The sequence below is a fragment of the Pantherophis guttatus genome, chromosome 1, assembly GCF_059756535.1.
Source record: "Pantherophis guttatus breed Tessera chromosome 1, ASM5975653v1, whole genome shotgun sequence".
Classification (NCBI taxonomy): Eukaryota; Metazoa; Chordata; class Lepidosauria; order Squamata; family Colubridae; genus Pantherophis; species Pantherophis guttatus.
In genome coordinates this window covers 177,788,749-177,808,090 of record NC_142063.1, presented here as the reverse complement: position 1 = coordinate 177,808,090, position 19,342 = coordinate 177,788,749, and the positions used below count along the sequence as shown (strand labels likewise).

General features: G+C 39.6%; 1 protein-coding gene across 1 annotated transcript in view; it reads left to right on the top strand.

The window, feature by feature from the left end:
• ABCA12 (ATP binding cassette subfamily A member 12) overlaps positions 1 to 19,342 on the top strand; it is a 344,530-nt gene that overhangs the window by 192,681 nt on the left and 132,507 nt on the right. The gene's annotated exons all lie outside the window — the stretch shown is intronic.

Sequence of the window (19,342 nt, the reverse complement as noted above, 5' to 3'; positions counted from 1 at the left end):
CTGCCAGGTTGGGAACCAGTACATTTCCTGGATCAGAGTATCTTTTTGTTTTCAGAGCTGGGTTGAGAATGGTGGGAAACAATTGTTTTCCCCCTTTATTTCTGAATTCTGTAACCTAATGGTTCCAGTCTACAATCTCCATGATGAGAGTTGAAAACTAATTGAAGCTTTTGATTTTATTTCTGGACTTTCCCCATTTCTTTCCCCATTCTAGGAAATGAGTTCTAGAGAACTCAGAAGTGCCATTTTGGATGAATGTTTTGGTATTGATTGTATTTCAGTCTTTTCTGACTCCAAAGGCTGGGTAGAACTGCTTTCCAATTTGCTAGGGACAAAAATGCCTTATTCCACTAGATCAGGGTTGTCAAACTTGCAGCCCGTAGGCAAAATGTGTCACGCACTGGCCACGCCCATGCCCGGTTTAGCAAAGGGGGAAAAAAAATCCCGAAACATCACGTGACATCGCTGTGATGACGTGAGTTTGACACCCCTGCACTAGATGGTTATTCCAGGTAGACAGATTATATATCCCAGTCCCAGGATTCGGCTCTTATGCTGTCATTGGCAGTGAGTGATTTGTTTTTTTTTTTATCAAAAAAAACTGTGGGCACACGAGCCATTGCCCCAGTTCAGCTCTGCCGCACATGTGTGTGCGCCTTCCTCCAGCCACCTGGACATCGGGTCTCTGCCGTGCATGTGTGGGAGGCAGAGCGTGTTCGGGGGGCTGTGCATGCATGTGTGGGGGGGCACGTGGGGGGGGCCATGTGCGCTGGGCATGTGCAGGGAGTGCGCAAGCATTACACTTTGAGGGTTCGGGCATGCACGTGCACACATTTGCTTTGGGCACGTGCTTTGGGCACTTGGTCCGGAAAAGGTTAGCCATCACTGACATATACATATCAATGCATGAGCAGTGTGACACCTGGGTGCCATACATTTCAGTACAGATAAAATAATATTATTGATCATAGTTATCACATTCATCCAGCTTATATATTTCTAGTAGTAATACACATTTATATCAAATTATAATCTTTCATTATTTCATATTGTTTAAACATACATAATACTACCGCCGTTCAGTTTCCAAATCTCCCTCTTATCATTGCACTTGTCTTATTTTATAAAAATGTATCTACTAATATTCCCCCTTTCTCTTATTTCTGTCTTTATTCTAACTTTTATTGATGTTACCATTATATTAAAAGACGTTCCCTTTGTATTACAAAAATATCCTTCATTATTTTATTGTTCAATATTTAAATATACAATTCTAATACCAATCACAATATTATTTAAACATGAGGGAGGCGGGGTTGACGTTGCTGACAAGACGATGGGAAGTTTCGGAGCTCCGAAACCACCGCCTATATCTTCACTGCTAGATGGTCCAAATTGGACCTCACTGTCCTGTAGAGACAGTGATAGAGGAGGGCACATCCTGCTGATCCCAGGGACACCACAAAGTCCCTGGTTAATCCAGGAGAAGTTCTTTTTTCCGGCACTGAAAAGGCAGCCATTAAGCTGCTGAAGTTGGGACAGCCCCGAATGGAAGAGAATGAGTGAAAGTGTTACGATCTGGTGAGAGGCTTTTTATTTGGACTTTAAGAACATTCTGAAGTGCAAATACAATTAGAATTGAAGCTAGAAATAATTTAGTGGCAGAATTGAGCCTGAATTTAAGTTAATTTTCCTAAAACATAAACTATTTTCATCTGTGGGTGCTTGTGGAAAGTTTTATTTTTAAATCTGACTGGACTGGATTGGAAAGGAGATTTTCTTTTTTTACTTGTTTAAATATTAAATTTTTGGTGCTTCTTGAGTTTATAAGTTTTTGGATTGGCTTTGTTATTCCCTCTTTTTGGTTGATTTTTACATTTTAATTTCCTTTTACATTGGCTTTATTGTAAATCAGAGATAGAAGAAGTGGAATAAACAAGAAATATTGCCACCTAGTGGATTGAAACATTGTATTTTTTTTCTCTTTTTTTTTTCACTGATTAAAAAAGTAGCAACTGTGTACCTTTTTTCAAGATCAAGATGCATGTCTATAAATAAAATTTAGAAGAGCATCAAAGAGTTTTTGCAGTTGTTTATACAGGTGCTCTTTGGAGAAAATATTGCTGATAGGCGGCTAAAACTTGAAAGAAGAAGAAAACAGCGACTCTGGAAATAGAGCTGTAAAATTGAGAGAGGTATATGAAAGAGCCATTGAATGTGACACAGTTGTGGACTTTTATTTTTTATTTTTTAAATTTTTTTTTTATTGAGTTTTAAACAGAGATATAAAGACAATACAAAAAATACAAAGACATTACAAAGACAAACAAGTTCCCACCACCAACCTACCCACACCAAACTTTACATATATGTTTTGATCATCATCAGAATATATATTGCTTTATAAGTTAATATATAAGTAATACATTGTCAATTTGGATGTTTTAGATTAGAAATAATCTTGCATCTCCTCTTTATTTATTTATTTCCGGTTTTATTTTTTCTACCCTATTTTCTTTCATCTATATTTGTACTGATTTTCTTTTCTAGCCATTGATACCACTGGTGCCATACAAGATAGAATTCACTTTCTTCTTTATCTTGGAGTTCTAGTGTCAGTCTATCCATTTCGGCACATTCTGTTATCTTCGAGATTAGTTTGTCTTTGGTTGGGAGTTGATCTGATTTCCAATTTTGCGCAAACAGTAACCGTGCTGCTGTCAAGATGTGTATGATGAGGTATTTTGTCTCTTTGTTGTGTTGTGTTGTTATCATTCCAAATAAAAAAAATTCTGGAGTGTTTTCTACTTGTTGGTTTATTATTTCTTCAATAGTTTCCTTTGTGTCCTTCCAGTATTGTTGGGCCTTTGTACATTTCCACCAGGCATGGTAGTATGTCCCCTTTTTTGTTTTGCACTTCCAACAGCGTGGGGAGGTGTTTGGATATATTTTGGCTAGTCTGGCTGGTGTTAGGTGCCATCTGTAAAACATTTTTATGAGGTTTTCTTTGTAGGGTATGGCTCTTGTCATTTTGATGTTCTGTTTCCACAATTCCTCCCAGTTTGCCAGTTGAATGTTGTGCCCTATGTCCCTGGCCCATCTTATCATATTTTCTTTTACTGTTTCTTCCAGTAATTTATATCTAAGTAAGTAGTTATATAATTTGGTTATCATTTTTTGTTCTGGGCCTTGTAAAATCTTATCCAATTCGTTCAAATTATTCGAGATTCCATATTGCTTTTTGTCTGCTATGTGTCTTGAGTGTATTTGAGTATAGGGCCACCAATCGATATTTATGCCGGAGTTTTGGAGTTGCTGTCTTGAAATGAGTTCGCCTTCATGATTCAGTAAGTCTTGGTACCTCATCATTTTTCCTATTTCGAGAGTGTTCGGGTATATCAATGCTTCAATCGGGGACCACCATTTTGGTATTTTAGTATAGTGAGTTCTCTTAATATCCTGCCAGATCTTGAATAATGAAGCTCGAATTATATGACATTGGAAGTACATGTGTCTTTTATCCGATCCGTCCCATAAGAAAGCGTGCCATCCTCTTATTAAGTCAAAGCCTTCTAAATATAAAGTTCTTTTGTTGTCGAGTTCCATCCATTCTTTAATCCAGGTCAATCCTGATGCCTTATAGTAGAGTTCCCAATCTGGTGTTGCTAGACCTCCTTTGTCCCGTGAATCCTGTAGGGCTTTGATTTTAATTCTGGCCTTCTTTCCCTGCCATATGTAGTTCATTGTTGTTTTGTTGAGGTTCTTAAAGAAATCTCTTCCGGGGTGTATTGGTATCACTTGATATAAATATAGTACTCTTGGTAATATATTCATTTTTATTGAGGCAATTCTGCCCATCAATGAGAGTTGTAATCTACTCCAAATTTCTAAGTCTTTTTTGATTTGTTTTAACAATTTGGTATAATTATCTTCTTTAATTGTAGTTGCTCTTGCTGTCAGCCAAATACCTAGGTATTTTATTTTCTTTACTATTTGAAGTCCTAATTCTTGTTCTAATTTCAACTGTTGTGTTTGGGTCATATTCTTCGTCAATACTTTCGTCTTCTGCTTATTTATTTTGAGGCCCGCAACTTCCCCGTATTCCTCTATCATTGTCATCAACCTGGTTCCAGATCGTATTGGGTTTTCCAATATGAAGATCACATCGTCTGCAAAGGCAAGTAATTTATACTCCTCTCCCCGAATCTTAAGGCCTTCTACGTCTTCTTCCTTCCTGATTTCCGTTAGTAAAACTTCCAGTGCGATTATAAATAATAGAGGTGACATGGGGCAACCTTGTCGTACGCCTTTCTGAATGTCAAAAGTTTGTGTCATGTCACCATTTATTGCAATTTTGGCTGTTTGACAGGAGTAAATCTTTCTTATCAATTTAAGGAATTTCTCTCCGCAATTCATTAATTCAAGTTGTGATGTAAGAAAGGACCAATTTATTTTGATGGGGTTGTGGTCAGCCCATATGTTAGGCATAATTTCTACATCGTGTGTTTCTTTACTTAGTTGGGGTGTCATCCAGGCCATATCCAATCTTGACCACGATTGATGTGGGCCAGAAAAGTATGTGTACTGTTTGGTTGTAGTATTTAATTCTCGCCAAGTGTCATGTAGACTCATTTCTTGTACCAAGTTCTTGAATGTTTGTGGCAGTGTCTTCCTTTTGATTTTATTCTTCCTGTTACTATAGTAATCTTCTCGTGTGTTGACAATTGCATTAAAATCTCCGACAATGCAGATATTTTCATAATCCAGCTCTTTTAATTTATCGTGTAATTTTTTATAAAAGTCTATTTGGTTTCCATTTGGGGCGTAGATGGCTACTAACAGTATTATTTTTGTTTCCAGTTTTACTTCTATTATTAAGACTCGACCCTCTTTGTCCACATATATCGGCTTTGTTCTTATATGGTCTCTAACATATATTACCACTCCCCTTTTTTTACAGTCGCCTAAGGATGTGTACATTACTCCTAATTTTTTATTTTCGAGTAATTTTTTCTGTTGTTTTTTTATGTGTACCTCTTGTAGGGTAATTATATCTGCTCCTAATTTTTGCAGTTTAGTGAATATCTGATGTCTTTTGCTTGGTGAATTTAGACCATTTATATTTATAGAGATGAGTTTTAGTTCTTCTTCCATTCCTGGTGTTGTTTATTTGTCTGTTATTTTGAGTTTTGATGTGTTTCTTGTGACTCTTTGTGTGATCCCCGTCATTTCCTCCTTCCCCAGCTTTCCCTTCTTCCGTTCCTTGTCCTCCTTATTTATTGGTTGCTCTTCTTGGTCACTGGGGTTTGAATCTTCTCTGCCTCCTCTGCTCTCCTGTTCTCCTTCATATCCTAAATGTTGGTCTGCGAAGTCCTGGGCTTTTTCTATGGTGTCGATTCGAAATTTTCTTCCTTCCCAAGAAATGAGTACTCCTTCTGGTATAAGCCATCTAAATTTAATCTTGAGTTTATTTAACTGTCGGGTTAAGAAGTTATATTCTCTTCTCCTATCCCTGGCCCTTCTCGGTACTTGTTTTAGCGTTAGAACTTCCCTCCCTTTGTACATGACTGTCTCCTCTCTCATCTTTCGGTATATTTCTTCTTTCATTGTTTTTTTTGTAAATCTGATGTGTACTTCTTTAGGGAGTTTGTTTCTTCTGGCATAGTTTGTGAAGGCCCTGTAAATTTCGTCGATACCACCTCTTATTTCATCCTTATCCTTATGTGTCGCCTCTGCCAAAATTCCAACCATAATTTCACCCAAGTCTTCCTCTCTCTGTTCTTCTATATTTTGAAATCTTAAGTAGAAAGATGCCTTTTCCATTTCAAGAAATGTCAGTGCGTCTTCTGTGTCTCGACTTCTTGTTGCTTGTTGGTTCTCCATCTGTTCCAACCTGGTAGCTGTGACTTCCACCTTTTCCTCAACTTTATGGATTCTCTGTTCGTTTTCGGTTATATTTTGTTGAATTTTCTCTATTTTTTCATCTATATTTCTAATCTCATCTTTAATTTCCCCTACATCCAATCGCATTTGTTCATGGTTCTTTTTGGTTTCATCATGATTGAGGGTCATCTTATCTTCCATCCTTTTCATTCCCTCCTGAATCACTGCAAGGGCAGCTTGGATGTTTTGAATACCTATGTTGGTCTTTTCTTTATCTGTTGTTTCCCCTGTCTTCTGCTGGACCGGGGAAGCCACCAATAGTGTTTGGGTTGGGGGTATTTTCTTGGTTGATTTAATAGTAGTTGGTATGTTTGAGGTTGCCATATCTATTATGCTTATTATTTTTGCCCACAATTTCATAAAATTCTCACGTCTAATGTTTATAACCTAGATGCAGGATTATTTTTACAAGGTTTTTTCAGAGTATTTCTGGTTAATAATACGATATTGGGAAAACAGCAAAAAGGAAGGCGGGGGGGGGAAGCAAGAGAAGGGGGAAACAACGGGGAAAAAGTAAGCTTCTAACAATTCATTAGTTACCTTATTCTTCAATTACTTACAAAATAAAATGTATTTTATTATAATAGTTCTAAAATAGTATCAATATCAATTTAATTATTATAGTTCTATCTAATTATTTAAAATCATTTACTGTATATGAATAAATTAATTAAATATAATTGAAGATAATATGCTATAAATGTTTAATTAATTTCAAATAAACAAATTAGACAAACTACTTAAGAAAAAAACTAATAAGTTATTAAAGGTTATTTTCCAGGTCTAGTATCTTATGGTATATAGTAGAATAAACTTAAATCAAGCCAAGCATATATATATTGTCCATTAATTATAATCTTTTATCTTTCTTGGTGTTATGTAAACTTATCTTTCCTCCAACCAAATACGGTTCCAAAGGTCTGAGTCACCCTATTCACTTTAATTATTCCACGATCCAATTTAATCTATAGTCCTCTGTATTCCTGTTGTTAGAATCCACATCCGATCCCAAGAGTATAATGTTGTATCCTCTATTTAAGTCCTTATCATCTGGTTCACCAAGTATTAGTCAATATTTAAATTGTTCAATCCAAACAGTTCAGTCTCTAGTAGTCAAATAATCAAAGTCCCTCACACTTTGTATCAGTTTTGTATCCTAATCTTCGCAAGAAGTATCACTAAAAGATAGTTTGTATAAATCCACTCCAATCAATTTTACCGGGGTTTGTCCCAACTCTCCGCACTCTCCCACAGACTTTTTCTTCTTCGAATTATCTAATTCAATCCACTCTGGCCACTCCACATCAGTAAAATCCAATACGATCAATTTATAAATCCACTCTGGCCACTCCACATCAGTTAAATCCAATACGATCAATTTGTAGAAATCCGTCCAGGTTCCTCTCCTCTCCTCTGATCTCCGGCACTCCACACTGCACACGCTCTCTCCGCTCGCTCCGGTGCTGCACGTTCTGTTCTTATTTGTCCAACTCTCTCCGCTCAATCCAGTCCAAACTCATAAAGTCCAATAATAATATCAAAATCTTTTTAAATTATTCACTATTCTCGTCCCAGTGTTCATAGGAATTACCTTCTTCCGTTCTTCCGCTCTCACTGTACACTCAGCTGTTCAGATTTTTGCGCTGTCACTTTGCTTTCAAAATGGCTCCATTCCGATCTATCTTCCGTCGCCGCTTATCCTCTTTCTTTTTTCGGGTTTCTCTTCCACCAGCGCTGCTTCTTATTATCAGGTAGTTTTTTGGGTTTTTCTAGATAATAGTCTTCTGTTGATGACCTCTTATAGTTTTCAATCTTCGCTTCCCTCTTATACAGTTATCAGCGCCTCTGGCCAGTCCCGTAAGGCTGGTTTTTCCTCACTCTGGATTAAGGGCTTAATCTTGTACCTTCAGAGAAGTTGCGATCTCCTCTGAGGTCCTAAGATGTTCCCCTTTAAGCTATTGATCACTACGAGATCAATAGCGCCTGTTTCAGCTCCAGATGCGGGATTGTTAGGAGCTCAGGAGCGGAGCATCGCCCCTTTCGTCCCTAACGCGCTGAGATCGCCGCCGGAAGTCCTCACAGTTGTGGACTTTTAAGTAGGATAGAAAGTTTTCCTTTTTCTATTTCCACTTCTTCATGATTTAATTATTTTTATTTTTAAATTTTTGGAACAGAAATTCTTTTTCTTTTTTTCTTTTTCTTTTTTCTTTTTGTTTTCTCCTTCTACTCTTCCACAACAAGTGACTCTTCAGTTGGATTAAGGCTTACAAGAGCCTGAAAAAACTATATTTTGGACTTTTTTTTCTTCCTTTTTTTTATTTATCATTCTTTTTTTTCTCTTTAATTTTTTCTTTTTATATTCCTTTTTCTTTTTCCCCTACTGATTGGAGGCTGTTATTTAAATTTGTTTTTTACCTTGTTATTTGATTGGATTAGGGCACACAAGAGCCTGAAAATTGTTTTTCTTTTTGCCATTCATAAAAACGGATTAGGGTTGAGAAGAACCTGAAGATATTTTATTTTCTGTTTTGATTTGGATTTTCTATAGAAATGAGTAAAAAAGGGGCAGTTGTTAGCTCTGCTGGATTGACCCCTTCTTCATCACCAGTGGGAGGACAACGATCAATACAGGCAATGTTACAGCAGAAGAAAGATAGAGAATGGGAGAAAGAAAAAGACTTGACAATGCAGATGATTCTACAAGGAATACAAGACATAAAATTAAAAATAGAGACAACAGATGAAAAAGTAGAGAATATACAACAGATGATGAAGAAATATGAGGACAGACTTGAAAAAATTGAAGAAAAGGAGGAACAAAGAGCTAAGCGGTAGAGTGCTCCGGCCCCCAAGGCTCCACCCGTTCTCCAGGTAGCTCAGACCTCCAGGGCCCGGGCCTTCGCCTGATGTTGTGCAATGCCAGGTCTGTAGTAAATAAAGCCCCCCTCATTTGTGATCTTGTCTACGAGGGGGGAGCGGACCTGGTGGGTATTACGGAGACCTGGTTGGGCCCAGAGGGAGGGGTCCCTCTGGTAGAAATGTGCCCACCAGGTTTCCACGCATTCCATCAGCCAAGGTCGCAGGGGAGGGGCGGGGGAGTAGCGGTTATTATTAGAGAAGGCCTTAGGCCGAGGGAGACCACTGTACCTCAGACAGCCGGTTGTGAGTCCCTCCTTGTGAAGTGGGGCCATGGGGTTCAGATGGGCTTGCTGATCACGTACCTGGCTCCCTGCCACGTGGCGGCAGCCCTGCCTGAGCTACTCAACGTTATTGCCGCGGTGGCGGTTGATACTCCCAGACTTATGGTCATGGGGGATTTCAACCTGCCATCCGTGGATGAGGCGTCTGAGGTGGCTCGGGAGTTCATGGCTTCCATGACGGCCATGGACCTGACCCAACTAATTCATGGCCCTACGCACACTGGGGGAAACACACTGGACTTGGTTTTTGTCTCTGGACAGTGGTTGAGTGATCTCGAGATAGGGGATATAGTCATCGAGCCCTTGTCATGGTCAGATCACTCGCTCCTTCGCCTTGACCTTCGAACCACAGCACCCCGCCGCAGGGAGGGGGAACCGGTAAGATGGTACCGCCCCAGGCGCCTGATGGAACCTGATAGGTTCCAGATGGAACTTGGGCCAATCCCGGAGGTTCTGGCTCACGCCTCATCTGGGGACCTAGTTGCCGCCTGGGATAGGGCGGCCGCTGGAGCCCTGGATCGAGTCGTGCCTTTGCGGCCTCTGACCCGGCGCCGATCTCGCCTGGCTCCTTGGTTCACCGAGGAGCTGAGGGAGATGAAGCGCCGGAAAAGATGCCTAGAGAGCTGTTGGAGGGCTAGTCTTTCTGAATCTGACCGAACACTGGTAAGATCTCATATTAGGAATTACCTAGTGGCGATAAAAGCAGCAAAGTGTTCTCATTTTGCTGCTCTTATTGCGTCATCAGATAATCGCCCGGCCGCCCTGTTTAGGGTGACCCGCTCCCTGCTCCACCAGGAAGTGCGGGAGGACCCCTTGGAGGGAAGAGCCGAGGATTTTGTTCAGTATCTGTATGACAAAATCACTCAGATTCGGGCAGGTCTGGACTCTGACGCGATAGATCCAGAGAGGGTGATGGAGACAGGTCTTGAGACTGTTATCTGGGATGAGTTTGATCCTGTGACCCCAGATGACGTGGACAGGATTCTGGGTAGATTGAACGCGACCACATGTTTGTTGGACGCGTGTCCCTCCTGGTTAGTGCTGGCTTCCCGGGAGGTGACGCGAGGCTGGCTCCAGGGGATTATAAATGCTTCGTTGGGTGAGGGTGTCTTCCCCGCCACCCTGAAAGAGGCGGTGGTAAGGCCTCTCCTCAAGAAGCCTTCCCTGGACCCGGCAGTATTGGCTAACTATCGTCCAGTCTCCAACCTTTGCTTCGTTGCGAAGGTTGTTGAGAGTGTGGTTGCGCGACAGCTACCCCAGTACCTGGATGAAGCGTCATATCTAGATCCGTTCCAGTCGAGCTTCAGACCTGGGTACAGCACGGAAACGGCATTGGTCGCATTGGTTGATGATCTCTGGAGGGCTCGGGACAGGGGTTGTTCCTCTGTCCTGGTCCTGTTAGACCTCTCAGTGGCTTTTGATACCATCGACCATGGTATCATGCTGCACCGGCTGGAAGGGTTGGGGGTGGGAGGCACCGTTTTACGGTGGTTCTCCTCCTTTCTCTCTGACCGGTCGCAGTCTGTGTTGACAGGGGGGCAGAGATCGACCCCGAGGCCCCTTATATGTGGGGTGCCGCAGGGATCGGTTCTCTCGCCCCTCCTGTTCAACATTTATGTAAAGCCGCTGGGCGAGATCATCCATGGTTTCGGGGTGAAGTACCATCTGTACGCTGACGACACTCAGCTGTACATCTCCACCCCAGATCACCCCAACGATGCCCTTGAAGTGATGTCCCAGTGCCTGGAGGCCGTACGGATCTGGATGGGGAGAAACGGGCTCAGGCTCAACCCATCCAAGACCGAGTGGCTGTGGTTTCCGACGTCCCGATATAGTCGGCTGGCGCCATCGCTGGCTATTGGGGGCGAATCATTGGCCCCCACGGAAAGGGCTCGTAACTTGGGCATCCTCCTGGATTCACGGCTGTCTTTAGAAGAGCACTTGACGGCCGTGACCGGGAGGATTTTTCATCAGGTTTGCCTGATTCGCCAGTTGCGTCCCTTTCTAGATCGGGACTCGTTACGCACAGTCACTCATGCCCTCGTCACCTCTCGTCTGGACTATTGTAATGCTCTCTACATGGGGCTCCCCTTGAGGTGCACCCGGAGGCTCCAACTGGTGCAGAGTGCGGCCGCGCGGGTGGTTATGGGAGCAACATGGAGCTCCCATGTAACACCTCTCCTGCGCGAGCTGCACTGGCTCCCGGTGGTCTTCCGGGTGCGCTTCAAGGTTCTGGTTACCACCTTTAAAGCACTCCATGGCTTAGGACCTGGTTATCTACGGGACCGCCTACTACCACCAACAGCCTCCCACCGACCAGTACACTCCCACAGAGAAGGGCTCCTCCAGGTGCCGTCGGCCAAACAATGTCGGCTGTCGGCCCCTAGGGGGAGAGCCTTCTCTGTGGGGGCATTGACGATCTGGAATGAGCTCCCCCCAGAGATACGGAGGATCCCGGATCTGCGCACCTTCCGCCGCGAGTTGAAGACGCTTTTATTTCATCAAGCGGGCCTCGCCTAAATTTTCTCCCTTTTAAATGAAAATTTTAAATTTTTAATTGTATTTTAAAATTATGGGTATTTTAAATTATGGGTATAAATTCAGCCAAATTTATTTAATTTATTTTATTCGATTTTAAATTTTGTATATTTATGTGTTTTATTTCATGGCTGTACACCGCCCTGAGTCCTTCGGGAGTAGGGCGGTATAGAAATTCAATAAATAAATAAATAAATAAATAAATAAATAAATAAATAAATAAATAAATAAATAAATAAATAAAAAATTAGTGATATGGATAGTAGATTAGAAGAAGTTGAACGCAACAAAAGCGGTTTAGGATGGGAGATGGATACATCAGAATTCTATTTAAGATTCCAGAATGTGGAAGAAGAAAAAGGAGAAAATTTGCCAGAAAAAAATGATAGAAATTCTTGCAGCAGCACTGGAAATTACTAAAGAAAAAATGTTGGATGGCGTTGATGAGATGTATTGAGTATATACTAGATATGCAATGAGAAACAAATTACCAAGAGAAGTCCATATAAGGTTTACTAAGAAATCAATTAAAACACAAATATTGCAGACTACAAAAGAGAAAACATTGCAATACAAGAACAAGGAAATTGTGGTGCTGAAGCAAATACCGAGAAGTGTGAGAGAGATAAGAAGAGAATATCAATTTTTGACAAAAATATTGCTCCAGAAAGGAGTGAATTACAGATGGCTGATACCAGAAGGTTTGGTGTTCACATGGCAATTGCAAAGATTTAAAATAGATTCAATTGATAAAGCCAAAGCATTTTATGCAGAATATTTAAAAGAAAAGGATGTAGAATCAAGAAGGAAAGAGGCATTGCTTCAACTACAAGAAGAGGATTTAGTGATGATTGAAAAAGCGAAGGGCGCACTAGAAGGTGCAGTAGGAGGTATTGTAGAACACAAAGAACAGCGCGAATTGAGATCCACTTGAGCAGCAAAGCCTATATATCTATCTATATAAATAAAAATGTAAATGTTCGTTTGTTCAAAATCTTAAATCTCTGAAAGTTCTTCACCGATTGCTTTGAAATTTTGACACAACGTTGCATTCGAATACGTGCGTGTTTTTATATACCTATATTATATAGATGTCACACCTGTGACAGGTAAAAACATGGTTTTTTGAAAAACAGTGCCATCTGTGGGATGTAAAAGCAACACACGCTATACGCAGAGCCCACCAGTCTTTTCACTTGGTCGATTGGATTCAGACCTGAGTTGCCTTTCTCTACGTTTCTTTTTGGACTTTAACGTCGCAGATTCACAATGGCAGGCGCGAGCTGGGTCTTTTCCCCTCAGCGCCACTGCTGCCAAACCCACAAGCAAAATGGCGGGAAAAGTCAACCACCGTGAAGCCCGGCTGGAACCCTCCGCCACTCCCATGACGCGCAGCTCTCCCAATAAAAGCACCAAATAGGTAAAAGTCCAAGAAAGCAATTGATTAAGTGACGTTAAAGTCCAAAAAGAAACGTAGAGAAAGGCAACTCAGGTCTGAATCCAATCGACCGAGTGAAAAGACTGGTGGGACGGAGGCAAAGTAGGCGTGACCTGAGGTACAGAGGGAAATTATTGGCACTCGGTCAAAAAATATTGTATACCCACAAGACTGAGCCACGGCAACGTGTGGCCGGGTACAGCTAGTAAAGTATAAATATAGAAGATAAAAAATTGATTACAATGAATATAAATGGACTTAACATAGCAACTAAAAGAAGGAAAGTATTTCATAAATTGGAGAAATTAAAATTGGACATAATTTGTTTACAAGAAGTACATATTAAAAAAAAACATGAACTACTTTTGGTACAGCCTAAACTAGGGAAATTATTTGCCTCACTGCCACAATGTAAGAAAAGAGGAGTGGCTTTGTATATTAAAGATACAATACCAGCAGAAAAAATTTACGCAGATGACGAGGGAAGAATTTTGATAGTGGAAATTACAGATAGGAACAGGAAAATATTGTTAATAGTGTCAGGTGTGCTTTCTTCAAAATCCAGGAAAGAATGACCCAAACTCCTTGATTTGTAGAGACAGGTACTTTTACTAGAAATGAAGTGAACACAACCATGGCTAAGCTGAAATTAAAGCAATAGGCATGAAAAGTGCATATAGAAAGCATCCCCTCCCACTGTCCATCGTAAATCATCCAATCCAAAGGTCTCCCAGGGTCAGGTGGAAGCATGTCTGGCAGCGTCATCAATCAGGAATGCCACGACGGTTACCCGATAGCCACTCCAAGGATTCAGTTTCGTTTCTTCCGAAGCCACACCCCTCCTCCAGCACGCTTCCCTCCCAAACTCTCTAGCTCTCCCCTCTCCTGGTTCCTATGGCAGCCAAAGCAGCCAAAGCGGAGGCTGACAAATAGCGATATATGTTCCAAGTGACAACCAAGATGATTTTTATAAAAAACTACACATGAAATTAACTGAGTTGGATTATGACAATATTTGTATGATGGGAGACTTTAATGGAATAGTGGATGGGAAAATGGACTATAACACACAAAAGACAATAAAACAAAGTAGAAGAATTCTGCCGAAATCTTTCTTTAAGATGATAGAGGAAATAAACTTAAAAGATGCATGGAGAGAAAGAAATGGAAAAAATAGGCAATATACGTTTTATTCTAATAGACATTTATCATGGTCTAGAATAGATATGATATGGATGACAATGGATTTTTTTTTTTTAATTTGATTTATATGCCGCCCTTCTCCGGAGACTCAGGGCGGCTTACAATGTGTTAAGCAATAGCCTTCATACTTTTGTATGTTTATACAAAGTCAGCTTATTGCCCCCACAAACTGGGTCCCCAATTTACCCACCTTAGAAAGGATGGAAGGCCTTAGAAAGGATGGAAGGCCTTGAGTCGACCTTGAGCTTGGTGAGAATTGAACTCACAGTAATTGCAGACAGGAATTGACCTCGAATATAGAAGAAATTGCCATAGAAGCTAATACTTGGGCAGACCACAACCCAATGACGGTGAGATGGAAAGGACAAAGGAGAAGGTCTAGATGGACTTTAAATACTACAGTATTAAAAGAAAAGGACTTTGTACAGAAAATGGAGAAAGAATTGGCTTTCTTTTTCAAAGAAAATAGAAAAGAAGATACATCAATGCAGAATCTGTGTGAAAAGGGCCTGGTGGCTCAGCAGACTGATAGCATTGTGATTAACACAAGCTGTCTGCAATTACTGTAAGTTCGAATCTCACCAGGCTCAAGGTTGACTCAGCCTTCCATCCTTTCTAAGGTAGGTAAATTGAGGACCCAGTTTGTGGGGGCAATAAGCTGACTTTATATAAATATACAAAAGTATGAAGGCTATTGCTTAACACATTGTAAACCGCCCTGAGTCTCTGGAGAAGGGTGGCATATAAATCAAATTTTAAAAAAAATACTATGAAAGCTTATGCCAGAGGCCTGATTATTGACTATACGAGAAAGAGGAATATTAAGAAAAGGCAAGCATATAAAACGTTAGAGGATGATTATAAGAAATTTGAAAAAGAACTACAGAAGTTCCCACAAAAAAAGGATATTAAAATGAAAATGGATACAATTAAACATAAAATGGGATTAATAGAAAAAGAAGATTTAGCACAAAAAATTAGGAATGCTAAACAGAACTACTTTGAAGATGCTAATAAACCAGGCAGATGGCTAGCATATAAACTGAAAAAAGAGACAGAATCAAAGAAAATAACACAATTACTAGATGAGCAAGGACAAATTAGATTTGGAAATGAGGAGAAGAAAAACATTATACAAGATTACTATAAAAAAACTATATGAAAAAATATAGAAGAGGAAAGTGTTAAACAATATCTACACAAGGTGAATTTACCTCAGATTTCAAAAGATACTGAGATGATGCTAGAAGGAAACATAATGATGATGGAATTGACTGAAGCTCTTAAAAAACAAAAGATTGGGAAGGTGCCAGGCCCAGACGGACTGCCAGCAGAATACTATAAGACTTTACAGGAATCACTGAGTCTCCCACTGTTAGAAGTTATGAATGAAGTAATGTTAAAGAAGGAAATACCCAAATCATGGTTAGAAGCAGTGGTGGGATTCAACCAGTTTGCACCAATTTGGGAGAACCGGTTGTTGACTTTCTGAGCAGTTTGGCAAACTGATTGTTGGAAGAAATCATTAGGGCAGAGAACCGGTTGTTAAATTACTTGAATCCCACCACTGGTTAGAAGCATATATTACACTTATTCCAAAGAAGGATACTGACCCACAACAAGTCAAGAATTATAGGCCTATATCCCTGCTAAATTCAGACTATAAAATCTTCGCTACAATATTAGCAGAAAGACTTAAAAGATATTTAAATAACTTTATCCATTTGGATCAAAATGGATTTCTGCCGACTTCCTGTTTGCTGCTGGCCGCCGCCAGACGTTCCTTTGGGATCGTCAGCTTCCACAGCCTGTCAGAGCCGCCTTCACAACGGAACGGCGGCTCGAAAAAACTCCGTTCCCATGAGGAAACGGAGATAGAGCCGGCAGGGGTGGGTAGAACTCTCTGCAGAGTCCCAAAAGTTTTTCTTTTACTTTTGGGATGGAGCGGATGAGATGCCCCATATCCCCAGCCGCTGCTCCGGGCTTTGGGAGACCTCTGCTAATGCAGAGCCAGGCGTCAAAAGCAAGCCTGCGAATTTGACAGATTACTCAAAGAAAATGTGAGCTGGACCTGTAATACTGAAGCGCAAGTATTTTACTTATCTTTTAAAAATTACTTAAGAGAATAGAGGAAGAGAAAGAGGAAAAAAGTTTTTTTTTAAAATGGCGTCTGCCGCGGCTGGAGAAGAGTTTGAGAGGGAAAGTTCTTCCGTTTTTTATTATTACAATGTAGCGGAATAAATACCACTGGCTACATTTGTAGACAAAACTCCGCTCCTGTTTTTGTTTTTCTCTTTTTCCCCTGGAGGCCTGATTGTTGCTGGCTGGAAGTCTTTTGTCTTGTTTTTTTTTTTCTTCTAACAAAGCCTGCTTAGGCGGAAACATGGCACTGAGGCTTGTGAAGTCAGACAAACAAATAGGTGGGGGGGATTCCCCCACTAAGAATTTAAAGGAACAAGTTTTAACTCTTCAGTCCCAGAAACCTGATTTTAATATAATAGAATTTCTCTTAGAGGAGATTGAAAGAAGGGATGAGATTGTGAATCAGCAACTTGAAAAATTTAAGCAGGAAACTAAGGAATTGGTGAAATCCAAGTTTGACTTTTTGCAGCAAAAAATTTTAAAAGTGTCAGAATTCATGATTCGGTTGGATACAAATACTAATTTACTAGAGTCAAAAATGGATGAAATTCAAGACAAATTGGACAATAGAATTCAAAAAATTGAAAATGATTTGTTAAATATTCAGGATTATAGATCAGAAGAAAAATTTAAAATGGATGCTGACCAAAAGTCTGGTAATGTAGAAAATCTGCAACAGAGGATTGAAAAAGAGGTTCTAAAGATACAATATAATTTCACAGAATATGCAATAAGACTTAGAGGTTTGCAGGAAAATAACAGAGATGACTTAAGGAAAATATCTTCTGAATTTCTAGCTGGGATTTTAAAGATTCAACCTGAGGAAGTGTTTTGTAGGATTGACAGAGCTTATCGAATAAACTCCTGGACTGCCAAGCAAAGGCAATTGCCTAGAGATGTGGTAATCTATTTTTCAGATAAAGAAATTAGGAATAAAATTGTGCAAAATTCCTTCAATTCTAATTTGCAATTGTATGGAAGAAAGATTTGGATTTACAAGGAACTCCCACCTAAGATATTAATGGAAAGGAAGAAATTTGGCTTTCTGGTGTCTGAGTTAAAAAGGAGAAATATTCAATTCCGGTGGGACGTCCCAGTTGGTATTATATTGAGATATCAAGGAGAAAGATACCAGTTAAATACTGTTGAAAGAGCGGAAGAATTTTATCAAAATAGGTTGAAAATGAATTTAACGTCTTCAGATATAATACAGGATAAGCAGAAGGAGCTGGAACTAAAGACAGAGACTGTACCAGATAAATTGCCTTTGGATTTATCGGATACCCCAGCTGGATTATCTACAAATTTGAGAGAAGTGCCATCTGATTTTAATGTGATGATTTACCAAGGCAAGGACAAGCATGGAAACCAATTAGAGGATATACAAGGGATAAAAAAGAAAAGCGAGACACAAAAATTAGGATGGAAGTCAAACCCACAAAAAGAAAACAAAAAAAGAAATAGGTTGTACAAAAATAGAAATTTCTAACCCAAGCAACAGTGAAGCCAGTGATTTTAAAATATGAATGATTATGTGAAAACATAGAGGAGGCGACATATTGGTCAATATCATCCTGAGGATAGTGGCAGATCTCTGCATTGCCGTAATTTTGGGACATGGAAAGAGCCTCAAATTGATGGTTTTGAATTATCTACTTTGAAACTTCTTTTTGTGTTGATAAATATATTATAATTATTCTGAATTATAAGGCAAGAGAATCACATTGGGACATGCAGAAGATCGGGTTGTTACCCAATACGATGATGGAAATTAATAATCCTGATGAAACCCACAATTATTATTATATGGAATATAATTATAATGTCACTCGGGTGGTTGTTTTTACTTTTACATATATAAGAAGATGTTTACTACTGATGGGGGCAGATATGATTGGAGATCTTGAATAAACTGTTGCATCAGCAAGCTATGTTATCCTATTATGGATGTTGGTTTTAACAATCCAGTGGAAAGACTTCAAGAAGATATTATATGGACTATAAATTTAAAGTTATTGTCTTTTCTTTTTTTATTTAGATATAATGGAATATATATATATATATATTTTTAAGTAGTGTGGGCAGTGAATTAAAGATATCAAGAATTGTTGTGTATGGTAAATTTGTAAGACAGTGGGTGAATAAGCTAGCTACAGACTGATTAGTTTAAGAAAAGGGATTTTTAAGTGATACATTTAGGGGAGTGGAGGAAATGGATAGAGTGGAATAAATGTTAAATTAGATTTTATGGGGAGCCCGCTTTGAAATGTTATTAAAGTAGGACTTATCGTATAGTTTTAAAGTGGAAGGTGGTTTTGAATTGTTGCAATAATGTATAGATATAAAACACTATTATGCTAAATTAGAAGTTATTTTATAATAGTTATAGTATAATGTGTTTGTTTTTTTTTTTTGTTTTTTTCTCTTCTTCTTCTCTGAAATGTATGGATAAAGGGGGATTTATAATACTTTTAGTAAGTAAAGGTCAGTATTTTGAGGAGGGAGTAAGTAATCTGTTATGAATTAGGGTTTTTTCTTGTTACGAAGAAGTCACAGGGGGGGAAGGGTGGGGAGGGGGGGTTAGGGAGGGGGGCGGGGGGGGGAAAAAGGGGGAAAAATTTGTATTTGAAAACTTTTTCAATAAAAAAAAAAATGGATTTCTGCCAAAAAGACAGATTAGAGACAATTTGAGGATAATACTGGACACTTTGGAATACTATGAGGCACACCCGGAAAAGCAAATGGCTTTGATGTTTCACATTTGACAATGTGAACTGGTGATTTATGATATTACAAGTGAAACAGATGGGCTTTGGGGAGAAATTTACTCAAGCCATAGAAGCTATATATCATAAACAAATAGCAAAAGTAATGATAA